At 30.2% G+C, this 18,534-nt stretch overlaps 1 protein-coding gene and 1 long non-coding RNA gene across 2 annotated transcripts in view; both read right to left on the bottom strand.

Annotated features, from left to right (window-relative positions):
- Positions 1–17,698, bottom strand: part of LOC122497584 — a 108,626-nt gene extending 90,928 nt beyond the window's left edge. The window contains exon 1 of the long non-coding RNA XR_006301141.1: positions 17,640–17,698. This is a non-coding gene — a long non-coding RNA (uncharacterized LOC122497584). The remainder of the gene's footprint in view (positions 1–17,639) is intronic.
- LOC122497567 overlaps positions 1–18,534 on the bottom strand; it is a 422,553-nt gene that overhangs the window by 228,017 nt on the left and 176,002 nt on the right. The window lies entirely within an intron of this gene.

Here is an 18,534-nt window from a genome sequence, read left to right as displayed (position 1 = left end):
CAAGTGCGGACGTATTCCACGCTGGATATCTTCTTGATAGAAACACGTTGATGTGTAAGGGAGAACACTAACCACTAACTATGTAGAACTCTCATACGATGCAGTTGCAAGAAGACTTGCAGGTATTATCAACGAATACCCGCAAAGCATCTCACCTCATTTACATGCATTAAGGAATAGATCACTCTGAGTGTTCTCTCTCACTCTCTCTCTCTCTCTCTCCGCATCTCGTTCTCACTAACACACTCTCCCATCCCAATCTTGCTCATCCTTTATCTACAGCTCCTTCATTCTCCGCTTTCGGTTTTACCTTGCAAGCAAACGCGTGCTCTTGATATTACTTGAGTCTGCGTCTGCCTCAGGTTTTTCCCAAATATAAATTATCAGTTTTGCAAAATAGAAACTATTTGATTCATCAGCTAAGAAGACAGCAAAACAACTTAGAGCTTTTTGGAAGCGTCACTGTAATTCAAAACAAAAACCCAGTATGAAGTATTTTTTAGATTTCTAATTAAATTCAAAAAGGGAATAACAATATTATTTAGGAACTTTACTTAAATCTAGTTGTTTTAATAGCAGAAACTAAAAAAAGGATAATAATTGGACAATTAGCCATAGTTGTGTAGGAATACCCTGACAAGAATAATAGATGTCTCCTAGGATCCATCTTCTTTATTTTCTACTGGAAATTATCTGACATTCTAATTCGTAAACAACCTTTTCATAAGTAACTTTGTATTAAATTTACCCTAAAATAAACATTTATTAGTTCTGAAAATAATGAAATCTTTGGAGTACTAATGGACTCCGAATACCTTAAAATGTCAGTAGGGAACATTTTTCAGGTTATTAAATAAATCTGAAAAGAAATTCACATTATTATTTACGGATTTTACCTAAAACTAATTGTTTTAACAGCAGAAACTAAAAAAAGTATAATAATTCCATAATTAGCCATTGTTGTGTAGGAATACCCCGACAAAAATAGTGGATTTCCACTAGGATCGATCCTCTGTATTTTCTATTGGAAATTAATTATTATTTACTATAATACACTACCAATCTATGGGCAATAAATTTATACAAGATTTACTTTAAAATCTATTTCTTACTACTGAAACTATTGGTAAATTTCATTCAATACTAAAAAACTCCGAATACGCTAAAATATCAGTATTGAGTATTTTTTAGATTCTTAATTAAATTTAAAAATGTATTAAGGTTTCTATTTAGGAATTTTACTTCTAACTAATTGTTTTAATAGCAGAAACTAAAAAAAGTTTAAAAACTGCATAATTAGCAATAGTTGTGTAGGAATACCCTGACAAAAATAGTGGGGGACTCCTAGGATCGATCCTCTGTATTTTCTACTCAGAATTATCTACACTACAATTTTATGGGCATCAAATTTAAACAAGATTTACTTTAAAATATATTTCTTACTACTGAAACTATTGGTAAATTTGAAGCAATATTAAAAGACTCCGAATACTCTAAAATATCAGTATTGAGTATTTTTTATGTTCCTAATTAATTCAAATGACAAATTAACATTATTTTTGAGGAAATTTACTTAAAACTGATTATTTTAATAGCAGAAACTTAAAAAAGTGTAATAATGGCAGAATCAGACATAGTTGTGTAGGAATACCCTGACAAAAATGGAGAAGCCTAGGGTCGACCCCCTATACTTTCCATTCAGAATTACCAAAAGTTGTTGTTAACTTTTTCTGACTTTTTGTTGGTAATATGCGTTGGATCAAAGTAGTACTATTTTTAAGGGTCAACCCAAGTTGTGTTTTAAAAAACAGTAAAAAACAACGAGGGACCAAAGCACATTTTACATTAGGACATACCTTGGAGATATCAACACGGTGTATGAAATGTATAGTTAGACCCAAATTTTCTCTATTAGAGTTTTTGTATTATTCGAATCATCTGCACGTTCTTCAATAACGTTGGCGCTTGGTAAGTTATGTGAATATGTACTGGATTATATAACGTTATTTGGGAAAGTTTCGGCACCTTAATGCACCTTAGACTTATAACTTATGGTTAATAGCATCAACATGAAACTTATATACAGTATCTGGAGTTAGAGGTTCATAAAATTGTTGCAGCATGTACACGGAATTATGTTCTACGTATTAAAGACTAGTGGCATGTATAATGTTGTAATGAATTTTCAAATACTATTTTATACCTTCTACTTATAATTAATTTCACTTTTATTTAACTAATATAAATTTTTCACAATAGATTAGGAAAAGTTTTACTAATTAAGAGAAATGATAATGATCTTAAATTAAATTTTCAACAATTAAAGCTAATGTCTAAATATTAAAATTGATTGACTGAATGAATAAAATGAAAAGGAAAAATTTAGATCGTGAAAGAAGTTATTTTCCAGTTTCAAGAAACCTAAAAAGCGAAATAAGATAAAAAAGTAAAACTGCGAAGCAGAATTAAAAGTATCTACAGTCAGCAGTATAAAGTTGTTTGTTGAAGGAGAAATAAAAACCGGAGAACGATTCACCAGAGTTCTTATAGCACTTTTTTTTACCTTACGAGGGAACCTAACCACAACAACGATTATTAGAATCGTCTCAAAAGCTTGGCCAAGTTAAAAAAAAAGCTCTTTAGTTCGCATTCATTTTTTTCTCCTCCGAGAAACTTGTTTCAATTTTTTTTTCTAAAGACAAACACATGAAATTGAATATCGAAATTCCGCTATATTCATATTCAATATTAGACACTAAATTTCCTTCAGGAAGATTTATTCAGAAGGTACACGTGTAAACTTTAAATTTTGATGAGCCATATGCTGCACAAGCCGGGTCAGTATAACGTTATTATTTCCAAAATGGAAAACTGTTATTTTTTCTGATATATCGTATCATGTAAAATAATTAAAGCATTCTAGAAGTTCAGGCTTTAACCTTCGTGGGAAAAATTATACCTTCTCATAAGTAACAAGTTTGTACAAAATTTACCCTAAAATTTGTATTTATTACTTATGAATCAATTAAATTTTTTAGAGTAATACTATAGGACTCCGAATACACTAAAATGTCAGTAGGGAACATTTTTCAGGTTATTAAAAATTAATCTAAAAAGAAATTAACATTATTATTTACGGATTTTACCTAAAACTGATTGTTTTAACAGCAGAAACTAAAAAAAGTTTAATAATTGCACAATTAGCCATAGTTGTGTAGGAATACCCTGACAAAAATAGTGGATTTCTCCTAGGATCGATCCTCTGTATTTTCTATTGGAAATTAATTATTATTCACTCTAATACACTACCATTCTATGGGTAACAAATTTATATAAGATTTAATTTAAAATCTATTTGTTGCTACTGAAACTATTGGTCAATTTGATTCAATACTAAAAGACTCCGAATACGCTAAAATAGCAGTATTGAGTATTTTTTAGATTTTTAATTAAATTAAAAATGTATTAAGGTTTTTATTTTGGAATTTTACTTCTAACTAATTGTTTTAATAGCAGAAACTAAAAAAAGTTTAATAATTGCAAAATTAGCCAAAGTTGTGTAGGAATACCCTGACAAAAAGAGTGGGAGACTCCTAGGATCGATCCCTTATAATTTCTACTCAGAATTACCGAACGCTGCTCTATGTTAAATTATTTACAATTTTATTTAGAAAGCTTCATTTCTATGGGTAATTAATTTATATAAAATTAACTGAAAATTTATTTCTTAATTTTAAAACAGAATTTCTGGAGCAATACCAAAGGACTCCGAATGCACTAAAATACCAACCATACTCAAGTGAGTTTAACCCCGATGATCGCAAATCAAGGAGTGTTACTACCGAACTACACCCTCGGTAACTATATTTACTATTAATTATTAAAAATAATATTATAAAATAATTTCATGTCTACAATAACCAATTATTACTCCCCTGTACGTGACAAAGCACTGTAATAAAAAAATTTCCAATTATCTTATTTTTGAACATTTGGTTAATAATTGCAAGAAGAGAAAAGTAAAAATTTTAACAGTAGAACTCGTGCGTGGCCTTTATTAGAGAACAATATTCACGACATTCAAAGCAGAACATGTGTATGATATTTTACAAGACCCAATTCAGTGATCGTGACTCTCAATAACCTGCATTCTCTAATTTTTTTTCTTTTGCCTTCATTCTTTCTTCTCAGAGCGTGTACTTTAGTCACCCAAAAGACAGTGTGGAGAAAGGAGTTTGAAAGGAAGTGGTTCTATACAAGGAATCATTTAAGAATAAGAGTATAGCATCACGAATTCAGGTGTGTCTGGTTATTGTTATAAAATTTCAGTACACATTCCCCACTGTCAATGATTAACGAGTGGAGTATTCCTACAAAGGTATTTTGTTCATTGTCTCAAAGTTTCTGGCATCTATTTCATCTTTTGACACGAGTAATTTAATTTCCGTTAACAATGTTAAAATAAAATAGAATTCTACTTTGCAAAATATCAGGAAAAGTGTCTCCTAGAGATACCAACGGAATTTTGACTAGATGTTCATTTTGGTTAATAAGCCCTTGACTTTTGAACTTGAAAAACTTACAAAGATTAACGTAATTGAACCAAATTTTTTGAACCGTTTTTGAAATACGGTGAGGGAAATTATAATTTTAGTTTTGGGAATTATTAAAAATTGTGGTATGGGGATTTGCTGAGAAAGAGCAAAACTGTAAACAATGGGTATGCCTTTATCGACAGGCACAAGTTGATGGATGTGTTTTATTTGTAAACGAAGAGATCTCTCTTTGCTTGGGTTCCAAAGATCGAAGGAGAAAGAGAAAAGTTGCCGGTTACTGAAGGAGGTATAGGAGAGCGATAAGTCGCCAGGGATTTCAGTGAGAAAGCGAGTTTACTTACGTGGACAAGACGAGAAGCTGGATCGAGCATAGTTTCACGTGATGGATTGACTCGAACCAATCACCTCGTTTGTATCCATTTGCTCTGAATGTTGTTTCAGTGAATAATATTTGTGCATAAAAATTTCCACTGCACGATTTATTCACTAGAACAGTTATTTAGGAATGTCTCTCTATAATCTGCAAGTTGTTAGATTTTTATTATCCCCAGTCGAAGATGACTTTCATTATACTACAAAAAAAACGGTATTACTATTTAATGATGAATAAAATACGAGATGCAAATAGTTGCTAAAAGTGTTAGTACTCAGGTACTACAAGTTCCTGGCTTTTCCTTTCCCCTTAATTTTCACTTTAACTTATTTGCTAAATCTAAAAATACTATCGTTGTAATTTCAACAGATGTACTAGACATTCCATTGCCCTACTAACTTCCATAGGAAGTTTCCAATTCTTTACCTGAACAGCTTTTGTTTTAATTTAAAATTTTCAATTTATTTGCATCAATTATTATATGGATAGAACTCCTGTCAACTACATAAACAGATAATAATTAAAATTTGTCGAAGGTTTCAATTTGTATTGCTTTAATTTATATTATATACAAGGTTTAAATAAATTTATGAACTCTAGGAGAACTGAAGTTTAACACATGATTACAACAGCAGGAACCATGTGTATGTGATGTGTATTATAATTAGCAATTTTTAATATTCCAGCATGAGTGTATTTGGCTTTAAATGTAGATTTAAAGAGAAAACTAAACTTAACGAATACGAATTGAAATGTTAATATTTCTCTTCAGCGATTTGCAAAACTATTAGTACCAACTCTAGTGCCTCAATATCAATATCCGGATGTTATGAGCAAATGTTTCTAAAGATTTTCAAGACAGAGTTACATAAACTCTATAAATCATTTGTATATTTTCGTTTTATCTAAAATGGATAGAAAAAAGACTGTGAATAAAAATTGTATCTCAAATGAATGCTTTTTTTTGGACACGAGAGACTCGAGAGGACTTTGATCTCTTTTATTAATTTTGCATACTTTGTATGGAGTTTTTCCGTAAAACTGTGAAGCGCGGAACGAGAATTTGCAAGGAAAATTCACTTAAGACCACTTTTCTTTTCTCGCAGTTATACTCTTCTCTTTCTCTCTCTCTTTCTCTTTTTCTCACTCTCGTTCACGACGTGATTCCCTCGAAAGCAGTGCTTTTACGGGACGGTAATTTCATTTTCGCAACGAATTTACTCCCACCCTCTCGTTGTCTTATTTCAGAGCGATCGGGCTAAACGTGCAGTTTCATTTACACGTGGGCAGAACGGTTTTTTCCCGCTCCTATCATAGTTTCCCTTGACTCTTGTTTCTACTATATAGATATGGTGCGGGATTTTGTCCATGCGCAGTGTGATGTAATTTTTGCTGGGACCTGAGCATTTATATACATATATAGTGAGAAGCTCGCGGTAAAAGCGTTCTGCTCGTCCCGCTGTCGTGTGGAATGCAAATGACGGTCATTACCGCAGCGCGTCGCGACTAAAACGCAACCCCATTTTGTTCATCCCAACCTGACCTGATCCACTACTACGGAAACACTATGGCTACACGCGCGCCTTCAGGGTTCTATATTGAGAGTTTAATTGAATGAGCCAAAATTCCCATGCAGACGCATACAACGGGTGGTCATATTGTTTTTGACGTTGCTGATAACTTTAGTCTATTACCAATCATTTTTATTATCCCCAGTCGAAGATGACGTCCATTATGCCACAAAAAAATGGTATTACTATTTAATGATGAATAAAATACGAGAATTAGACTATTGATTTAAATAGTTACTAAAAAAGCGGGGATCATATTGCTTCTGACGATCCACTAATTCTTATTATCCCCATAGTCCAAAATGACGTCCATTATACCCCAAAAAAAAGAGTATTACTATTTAATGATGAATAAAGTACGAGATTAAGAATATTGATTCTAATACTTAAAAAAAACGTTAGCTAGGAGATGAAATGTCATCCTAACTCATTACAATAAATAATTCCCAGGGAAATAATTTAAAAAGTAAATCATCCATGATAAATTTCTCAACATTTTTTTTTTTGAAATCTGGAAATTACTTGATACTTATGAAAGGAAATCCAAGAAGGGAACAAACATCCCATATAGGCTACGCTATATTACAGACATCAAATTCGTACGTGTCCAACATACGCACTCTTATCCTTTCCCATGATGCCTTTAACCTACACCGTCTAGTCCGGAATCATTCGAGCAAACTCCTAGGAATATTGTTTACGTGCTTTCCGCTAGGAAATTCACTGAAAATATGTGCAAGTAACACAGATTCCTTGAAATCGGATGACATTTGTTCTGGACGTGACACCATATGTCCCACCTTATGTAATATTATTCCAAGTGATCGTATATATTCCCATAAGTGTTTCTTGTAAAGTATGTTCATATTTCTTATACTATTTTACCCAAATGTCGTTTGGAATTAGAACTATATAATATAGTATTTTTAGATTTAGCAAATAGGTTAAAGTAAAAATTAAGAGAATATATTTCAGCCATTCCAATAAATGTCGATTCGATAATACGAAGAAAATCGCAAAAAGAGACTAAAGATCACTATTCAGATGTCTTATTTGACGTGCTATTATCTAAAATCAAAATTAACTCCAAACTATTATTGCCAATCAGGATAATTATATGCATGAGCAATGTGAATGTCTCTCCCAATCAGGAGTCATGTATTATGGATGTGATAATTAGTGTCATGGAAGATGTAGACATGCGTAATGAGTAACATAAACATACATCTGAGGGAACATGCATGTATGTAAGTGAGTTGTGTATATATTATTCTCGAAATGATGTGAACCCTCGCAGTGGACGATTTCAATCTAGATTGGAAAATTGGTCCAGTGAAGATGTAATGGCTGAGGGGCCTAAAAATAGCGTATCTTCAAAGAACTTTGTACGTGGCATTTCACATGGTAATTTACCTTATAGTGTGCTGAAAATAACTTTTGTTGGCGCCACGCTTTTCAAATTGTAACCATCAGCGCAAATGTTTTGTGACGTTTAATGAAGGTGAAACGGTTCAGAAACATTGCCTTTCATCTTATTAGTTGAATTTTCAATTAGACTATACCATTTATATTAAGGGGTCAATTACTACCATTTAATATTATAGATACCTTTTTTAGGTGATGGAAAACTTTTCTGAAAAAGCAGTTCAGTGTCTTATTCCAAAACAATACTATTTGGATATATCACAGAATCAAATCAAATATCATAATTAATGATAATAAATCCAAAAGAAAATTAGCCTCACATGGATCCATTAACAGGGAAAATCCTTGCTCTGTGCTTCCAATGTCTAATGGAAGTTAAAGCTTTTACCAAAACACTCCCAACCTCGTCACGTGAGAAGCAGTTTTGCACGGAGGATTGTTGAGCGAGTTAATTCTCCGCGATATTGTGCAGGAGTGCAAAGTTAGCGGTTACTCATCAAGTATGCGCTATCTAACGCTTTTCTGCGCGATGGAAAATCCTCTGGATTAACCTAAAAAGATATACGAAGCTGGCAATGTGGATAAGCAACGTACGTGATAATAGATAAGAGGAACTCTGGAATTATAACTTTATCTCAAATAGTCTTTTCCTTAAATAATTGACGTATTCTCTAATGCTTGGTTTTAAGGGTTTAGAATATTATTTACACTGCGAAGAAAATAACCAATAGTGGAAATAATTAAATTTAATTAAAGCCGTAGAATGTCATATCAACTATTTTATATCTTTAATATCTGGAATTATTGTCTCTTTTATTGTCATCTTATAGTACGATTCACGTTTATTCAGGAATGCTGGTTAATATCAGATTGTCAGATTTAAAAAATTCAAAATGGCGGATCCAATATGGCGGACTTTTAAAAATTCAACGGATTCCCTTCAAAGTTATTACTCGGGGGTTTTCGGACTCGCTGATTATGAATTCGACGACAGAGATACAAAATTCAAAATGGCCGATCCAATATGGCGGACTTTCAAAAATTCAACGGATTTCCTTCAAAATCTTTGAGCGTTTAGTTTGAGCAGTAAAAAATATTTAACTTTCCCAAAAGCGTATAGCATTTTCCTTTGGATAGGCAAAAAAAAATATTAATAAATAGGCGTCGTGAAAGATTTTTTTTTTTGACTTTAAAATGAAAATTTTTATTTCTGCATTCTTTCATTTTGACTTGGCATAAAAATGAGAAAATTTAAATTGAATGTCGCAGCAAAGTGACATACCGTCTCCAATAACGACTTTAACTTCCATCTTTCTTTCAGTTTCTATGCGGGACTTGGTAATTTCTTACGGTATGCATAATTTTCCTCAAGATTTGCATTTACGGTAAACAAGACAAACACGTCTGGCTACTTGAGCTTGCATTAAGAAATGGAAAAAAAATGAAATCATGCGTTTTCATTTATTTTTCACTGTATATAAAAAACATTAAAACACATAAGGCTCTAAATCGAAACAGAAAAAGTAAATTAAATTTTAGATGATAAAAATAAAAAATTTAATAACAAACTTTTTCATTAAAAAGGGTAAACTTTTTTCATTTATTTTTCAAATTAAGATATTTAAAATAAACTTTCGATAAAAAAAAAATAACTTGCGGTTGTTGTGTAACATAATTCATTGCATATCTGTTTTATATCAAAAAGCAAAATAGATTTAGTTAGTAGATAAATCGCCAGCGTATAAATCAGATTTAAAAGATACTGGATTAATGTTTTTTTAAATCAAAAAAAAAATTTCAAAGCTAGGAGAATGTACAATAAAAAAATTTTAATTTAAAACAATGCATTATACGTTTCTGCTTCCAAAATAGAATGAGGAAGAAATTCCATTGACACTTTATTATGTGTGAGTGTCAAATTTCAACTAAAAAGGACAATGTCTTCATTACGTGTTACGTGCAGGAAATAACGTGACACGAACATTTTGAGCAAGAGAACGAAGATGGGCTGAGAAGGTGGTGGAGGATCGATTAAACGTGTCTCCTGTGGTTTCGCATGGCCGGAAGTGTTAATAAAGCGATAACGGTGGTCTAATCTGTAACGAGCATCGTATATCATTGCATGTGCAGGCCTCGGACCTATACATGTCATGAATCGCAAAATTGCATTATTTTTTCATGCCTTTGTCAGGCTTTATTAATAATCTAATGATAAAATCAGCCTAAGGTAGGTCAGTTGCTAAGAAAAGCAATATTTCATTATTGTGGACTAAAAAAAGAGAATTTAGTGGGGATAGAAAGAAAATCCGACTACTTAGAGCTAGAGATAGTCTCAATCAGTAAGGAAAAGAATAATTTCTTTTTAAATAACTTAATTCTGGAAGAACTATCATAAAATTATTACTTATAAATTATTTAATGAATAATTTTACATAAAAATTTCAAAATTAATTGAATTTAAAAAAAGTTGCGTTTACAATCTTCATATAAATAGAAAAGCTTCAAAGGTTCCAATTTGAAATTTTAGAAAATATAAATTTTTAATGAATAATTTAATGAATAACTTCTTCGCATGAATTCAATTGTATTCAAAAATTAAAAAAAAAATTCCAGTCAAAATTTCAATTATCTTTATAAATAATAAAATTCTTCTCCGAAATTCAATTATTTTCAAAATATTTTATAAAATTCTTGTCAAAATTTCAATTATTTTCAAAAATTTACCTTATTTCAATTATTTTTAAGATCTACTATTTTAATAAACTTTTCCAAAAGAATTCAATTATTTAAGCAAAATTTTAATAAAAATTTAACGGGAATTCTATTATTTATCAATTGTTGATAAATTTCTTTGCACCAATTCAATTATTTGAAATATTTTTTAATTCAAATATAGTCAGAGAATTGAAAAAAACATTCTGAGAAATTCAATTATTTCAAAAAATTTAAATAAAATTCTTTTAAGAATTCTGTTATTTAAACAAATTTTGACAAAATTCTTTACAAAATTTAGTTAATAAAACTGCAATTTTAATAAAATTTTCCTATTTAATTCAATTATTTTCAATACAATTCTTCTTAAGAATTCAATTATTTTTACAAATAAAACATTTTTTATTTGAATTCAATTATTTTAAAAAAAATTTAAATAAAATTCTTCGCAACAAATCAATTATTATTTTCATAAATAATAAAATTATTCTCAGGAATTCAATTATTTAAAAAAATTTTGATAAAATGGTTTAAAATTTCAAAAATTATAATAAAATTGATCATAGGATACAATTATTTTCGTAAAATATAACATTCTTCCTAGGAATACAATTATTTTCAAAAATGATTATAAAAATCTTCGAAACAATTCAATTATTTTTGTAAAAAATAAAATTTTTCAAATCAATTAAATTATTTAAGAAATTTAAGTAAAATTCTTCCCGAGAATTCAATTCTTCTTAAAAATAAAATTGTTCACAGGAATCCAATTATTTAAAAGAAATTTAATAAAATTTTTCGACAGATTTCAATTATTTTTAATTTTTTAAATGAAATTTCTCCATAGAATTTAATAATTTTCAAAAAATTTTTCAAAATTCTGAGACATTCAATATTATTTAAAAAAATTTGAATAAAATTCTCCACAAGAAATTTATTATTTTCATAAATAATAATATTTTTCTCCGGAATTCAATTATTTGCACAAATAAAATTCTTCACAACAATTCAATTCTTAAAAAAAATTTTTAATAAAATTAAATTATTTTCATAAATAACAAATCGTATCGCAGAATTTCAATTATTTTTTGTACAATTTTAAATAAAATGATAGAAAATTGCATTTATTCTTAAATTTTTTTTAAAATTCGCCGAAAGAGTTGAATTATTTTTAAAAATTTTAATAAAATTCTTTATAAAAATTTAATTTTAAGAAATATTCAATTACTTAATAAATGATTATTTTTTTTTTTTAAATAATTGAATTCTAGAAACTATTTCTAGTAAAAATTGATTAAAAAATGAATTTCACTTAAAATTTGTAATTATAATTGAATATTAAAAGCATTGTAGCGTGAATTTTTCGAAATAATTGAATTTTGAAAAGGGTTTTAAATTAAAATCTTTGAAAATTTGAATTTATAGTTACCGTATTCTTATGATATAAAATAATAATTTTATTACTCTGGTATCTTAATTTTTTTATAATATTATTATTATTATTTTTATTATTATATTCTCATAAGCTACTGAATTTCAGAAGGTTTGAATTTGAGGATCTTAATTCCTATAGAAAAATAATAATGATTAAATATTTATTCAAAAAGAAGTTATTGATGTTTTCGAATAATTTTACAATTAAAGAAATTTGTAAACAAACATAATAGAACATTTTTTTGGATATCTTATAATTTTTGTAGTGAATTAAAATATTCTTCAGGGTCAGGGAAAAAGTCAAAATTTTGTCTAAAAATCAGGGAAAAACAAAATTAAATTTTTTGTGGTAACCCTGGTCCAGTAATATCCTAGGAAATAGATTCAAAAGGGAGATTGAAAACCTTGGCCACATTCAAGGGAAATGATTGCTGTTCAAATTACTGGAGAGGGAAACAACATTTTTTTTAAAAATTAATTTATTCATCATTAAATATTAATACCGTTTTTCGATGTCAACCCTGATTCAAATCTCGTAATAACACAAAATCATTTTTCTCGTATTTTCTTTTTCATATAAAATGATAATATTAGGTATTTATTTGACTCTTAAAAACACAAAATCTGCGAGTTTATAGCATTTTCATTCATTACTCTTGTTTTCAACATTGTATTATCGAATTACTGTAAAAATTTTAAATTTTTATTATTAGAAATGAACCACTCGTGGAGGAGAAATGAATAATATATCATTTTATTCATAAATAAATTGTCAAACTACAATATTCTATTTCAATGTGAAAAATCATGGCAATTGTCATTAAACCGCGCGACAAATGTCAAACTTTTCATTTCAATAAAATAATATTTAGGAGTAAAATTTTGCCCATAACTGTCCGGGGATGAATGTGCCTACATATCAGCTGACATTTTTTGAAATATCTTTAAAAATGATTTTGTTTCTGTTAAAAGATTTTTTTTTCACTTGGACATAGAATGTAGAGGTGATCTAGAGTGTGGACTTTAGTTTGAGAATTTCGGAATCAGGGATGGGAAGCGGAAAGGATATTTTTGTTTTGGTATTATGTATGGGGTAAAAATAGGAACTATACTCGAAATTATAGAGGTTATAAGGAAATATTACTTATTGGATTTAATTTTATAAAAATAGAAAATTGATTAAGTATTTAAGAACGGTTTGTGACCTTCACACACTGGGTTTTGACGCTTTTTTTTGTTTTGACGCTTCGGGTTCGGTATAGCGTTCAGGTATTTTCTGTAAAAATTATACAAGATCTTAATTTTTAAGTGAAATCTTTAAACAATTTACTTGAATTATGAAAATATGTTGCGTTGCGGATAAATTTAGTGAGAGTTTTTCGTTTGTCAGTAGCAATGCAATTACTTTCCAGTCAACCGATTGGTATCAATTACTATATGATAGACAACTGTCTCAATATTAATGCCTTTCTTTCTCTGAAAGTAAATTACGAGAATATTCAATTTCTTCTTGAAATTTATAGATAAAGTACTTTTGTGACACTTTTTTTTTCATGATTTGCGGCTCATTTGGAGATGAAGTATAGAATCAACTCCTTTGGGGGTGCTGGTGTTCAAGAATGCCAGTCAGGTGACGTTTCCGCACACTATATAGCTGCGAGCGACATTATGATTATTCGTCGGTACAAAAACTCGGTTTATGAGATAATCCGCTTGAGCACGGATAGGATATATAGGATGAAGAAAGAGAGTGAGAGAGAGAGAAAGATCGTCAAGAGACAGAGAAAGGAAGATAGTGGAGAGACAATATCATAAGCGATTCGAAGCACGCCATCGCCCTCGGTCGTTCGTGACCCACCCCTTATGAACGAGCTATATATACCTCTACGTATCAAGAAACGCCGCTCACTTCTTTCAGGACCCTCGCATTTAATCTCACCGACGACATCTCTCCATTTTTTTTGTGCCTTTTCTTTCCTTGAATAATTGTTCTTTTAACGTAACTTGCTCGCGACATAAATGCAAAGAATGTGATTCCAAATTTTCAAAAAAAAAAAAAATCCAAGAAAGATACTTTCGAAAATGTGTGCTCGATAGAACATCATCATAAAAGATTCAATAGTGAATATTATCGTTTTCGTTTATCGAATAGAAGAAGCGAGTCTCTTTATATAAAAGCTTCTATTTTATGTAAGTGGAACTTCTTCCTACTGTATACGCTTCTTTTCCATTTGCAAATGATGTGTTTATAAAATGTGAACAGGGCTTAGAATTGTCGAACACTTTTGAATTGATTGTGCAAAATCTTTTTCGAAAAATATTTATTGTTGAAAACTATTGAACAATTTTCTTTCCTTGAAGTTATTCAAATAATATTTCTAAATGACAGGAAACATTTCAATTCTAGATTAGTTCTGTAAATATAGAATCTGAAATTTAATTGTAATTTAATTCATCTCCCCTGAAGCTAGGGAATGAATCACTTCTAGAAAATGGCTGTTAGGAAAACAATTAACAAATTGCAATAGGAGAAACCATTTCGATTCTCCAATATCGACAGTTTTCCATTTTATTAGACTTTTTTTTATCAGCTCGAGGGCATTCTCCTCTTTTTGCTGTCACGCCTTTGAGACACGCCCGTGTTCGGGGAAGTACTTTGTGATTCGATAAAGTGCTAGAGATTTTGCAAATTGGTTTGACGGGTGCGTATTCGCCCTCAGGGTGTAGTGTATATATATAAATATATATTTTGGAACAAGGGTTTCATATATTTTCGCGTCCGTGAAACGGAATGAAACGCCCTAAAAACTAGCACCCATTTTGGTTGTACAAATATATGCAAGGTGTCAAGAGAAAGCCTCAGGCTGATAAAAGACACAATATAGCGAGTCTGTTTAGATGAAAGAGGTGCTTTCCTTCATCTAAAGCAATTTTTTTCTCTACAAAAAAGCTTTAGATGATTTTTGTATATAAATATATTGTGGGAATTTTTTCGCAACGACGCGTCATTTTTCTCTTGTATAGTATTGAATTATTTTTCTTGGAGATACAACTAATACCTAAAAAAATCTATTTTCAAGTTGATTTTTGTTATTTAGCCCAGGACCAAAAGAGGCTAAAAATTATTTACCTTTCAGCCAAGGGGAAAAGTTGTTCAAAACCGGGAGTTCACATGTTTTAGAAACTAAATAAACAACTCACATGCAAGAATATTACAGTATCAAATAAGCTTGTCGTAATAACTCCCATAAAATAGTTTTCTCAAAGTTAACAAAATTTTCTGGATAACAGTCTAGTTTAAAGTCAAATAACTATTTATTGAAAGAGTGCATAATAAATTGCATTCATTATGTAAGGAATTTAATTAACTAAGCAAAATAACGTATGTACCAATAGTTCAAGAACTAAAACTAAAATGATTAAATGTTACACACAAACTCAAATATCAATAATTAACTATACATACCCTTTTCTAAAAGATAGAAAATTAAGCTTGGATTTCATTCATCAGAAAAAGTGGTGTATTAGAAAAAAGTATATCAACTGAAACACTTCAATACAAGATTTACAAGTTCGAAACTTGTATCACCCTAAAAACCTAGGTCTAGATGGACAAGATTCTACAGTTGAGGATGACAATTGAAGTTCTAAACATAAGACGATATCACTGACATAATCCAAGAAGACAAAGGAATCGAGTTTTTTGGAACCTCCAGGGAGGTGGTGCGACGAATGCAAGAAAGAATAGAAAAGATGAGGAGGAAAGATGCGGGTGGGTCTGAGTAGTGGGAAGGGGAAACGTCATAAAATTGGAAGACATGTGATTTCCCCCAGGAGGACCTCAGTGGAATGTCGCTCTTCTTTTCCTTTGCATATATATATACACACATACGCGTAACACACACAGAGTCTATTGACTTGGAAAAAAACAAACCGACTAAAGCACACGAATGTTCAATAAAAACGGCAAAAATATAAAATTTATGTGGAATTTAAAATAAACTTGGTTCGCTTTTACATTTCAAACCGCAAATGTCAAGTTAGTGAGTGAATAAAATGTGAATAATGGTGAACAATATTTAGTTCTATTTATTAACTGGTAGGCAATTTTAGATAATTGGGAATATTAACCAGATGAGGATGCCATTCTTCAAAATCATAGTATAATAGGTTTACTTTGTTGCAGATGAGGAAAGAGACATCCAGCATGCAATTGGAAGTGATTCTGAACCATTCTCAGTATTTCGGCCAGATCGACACCATCAAAAACAGTATTAATATTTAATGATGAATAAAAAAAAAAATTTTACATATAAAGTATAAGGATCGACCCTAGTCATTCCCACCATTTTTGTCAGGGTATTCCTACACAACTATTGCTAATTTTCAATTTATTATTATTTTTTTAATTTCTACTATTGACGCAACCTTTTTAGAGTAAAATTCATGAATAGTAAGGTTTCTCATTCTTTGGAATTAATTGAAAACCTACAAAATGCTGTGTACTAAGATTCTTTGGTAATTGGAGTCTTTCAGTCTAGGAATTGGATTATTAATATTTCCAGAAGGGACCAATATGTCTTAACAGAGTTTTTTAGATTAATTTATCACACAATAAAAAGTTTGAAATTTAAAGATAGTGATAGATACATCCGAATAGAAAGGATCGACCCTAGTCATCCCCACCATTTTTGTCAGGGTATTCCTATACAACTATTGCTAATTTTCAATTTATTATTATTTTTTTAATTTCTACTATTGAAGAAACCTTTTTTAAGTAAAATTCATGAATAGTAAGGTTTTTAATACTTTGGAATTAATTAAAAACATACAAAATGCTCTGTATTAAGATTTTTTAATAATCGGAGTCTTTTAGTCTAGGTCTTAAATTATTAATATTTCCAGAAAGGACCAATATGTCTTAACAGAGTTGTTTAGGTAGATTTATCATATATGAAAAGATTGAAATTTAAAGATAGTGATACATGAATTCGAATATAAAGTATAGAGATCGACCCAAGTCATCCTCATCCTTTTTGTCGGGGTATTCCTACACAACTATTCCTAATTTTGAATTTAATATTATTTTTTTAATTTCTACTATTGACGCAACCTTTTTAGAGTAAAATTCATGAATAGTAAGGTTTTTATTTCTTCGGAATTAATTAAAAACATACAAAACTCTTTGTACTAAGATTTATTGGTAATTGGAGTGTTTGAATCTAGGTCTTGAATCATTAATATTTCCAGAAGAAACAATTATATCTTAAGAGAGATTTTTACATTTTTAAACTTTATGATAAAAGTTTAATTTAAATTTATATAAGATATTTAAAAACGAAGTTCAAAGATAATGCATAAAAGTAACAAATTCGAGCTTTTGTATCTTGGAATTGCATCGCTATAAGATCCCATCATTTAGTGATTAAGTGTGAGCAAGTATTAATCCGATCTCAAAACTTTTTTTAGGTTTGAATAGTTGAGGAATTTTGCTCCATTTATTCCACACTTGATTTCTAATATTAGTCATGTACATGCTTTAAGTACGTGGTCAAAATTTTCACTTACGTAAAATGTTGAAATCTGATTTGAATAGTTGATCCTTTAATGAAAAATTTATCACCCACCTGCAACAGAGAAGATAAACGATTATTAGTCTATGACAACATTAAAGTAAATATAACAAGTGGTCGATAATTCTTAAGAAAATTTACAATGAACATATATCGAATACAATTGTAAACCCTTTATTTAGATTTAGTATTCGATGGTCGAGATTTGCAGGGGTGCATTTATTGAGTGTATGGAAATTATTTGCAAGGGAGCAGGTGACGTTTTCCGAGGAAAGCTGTGAGCGCGAGTAGTTTAAGCCCATCTTGGGCGAGTACAGCTGAACCAAATAACATATTCAATGATAATACCATGCAACGCGCGGGGTACGATACCTAACGCGATTCAGTGTTGACTTTTAAAGTGGCAAACGCGTCGATGTTGAATACAATGGTACCTGGAGGAAGTTAAAGTGCTTCGCATGTACCAAGAAGGCAAAGAACGAAATCAATATAGTAGCGCTTTAGTCGTTTACTCATTCCTCTTTTTTTTCTACTTCTCCTCCTATATACTTTCTTTTTTTCCCCGCATCGAGTCACTCTTTCTTTCCTTTCTGTGTGCTGCAATCCATTTTCTATCCGCTTTAACAAAGAACGACCGTGTGGATATTGCGCGAAAGCTGTTGTTCTACAATGGCATTCCCCGCAAAGGTTCCTGGGGCTTTGAAGAATTTATGTCACTGCAGAATTTTTCCTTTTTTTTTATTTCTGCTTATTGATCGTTATTTACCATGCTTGGGAAATTTTTATCTCAATAAAAATAACACAATAAGAATTCAACGAAGAAAAAGAAAATTTATTTTGATAAAAAAAAATGCTGCTGCCAAGTTTTATCACTAATGGTTTTGTAACAG

This window comes from Leptopilina heterotoma, unplaced genomic scaffold, assembly GCF_015476425.1.
Source record: "Leptopilina heterotoma isolate Lh14 unplaced genomic scaffold, ASM1547642v1 Lhet_1, whole genome shotgun sequence".
Classification (NCBI taxonomy): domain Eukaryota; kingdom Metazoa; phylum Arthropoda; class Insecta; order Hymenoptera; family Figitidae; genus Leptopilina; species Leptopilina heterotoma.
Note: the sequence above shows the minus strand (reverse complement) of the source record. Positions and strands in the feature narration are given on the sequence as shown.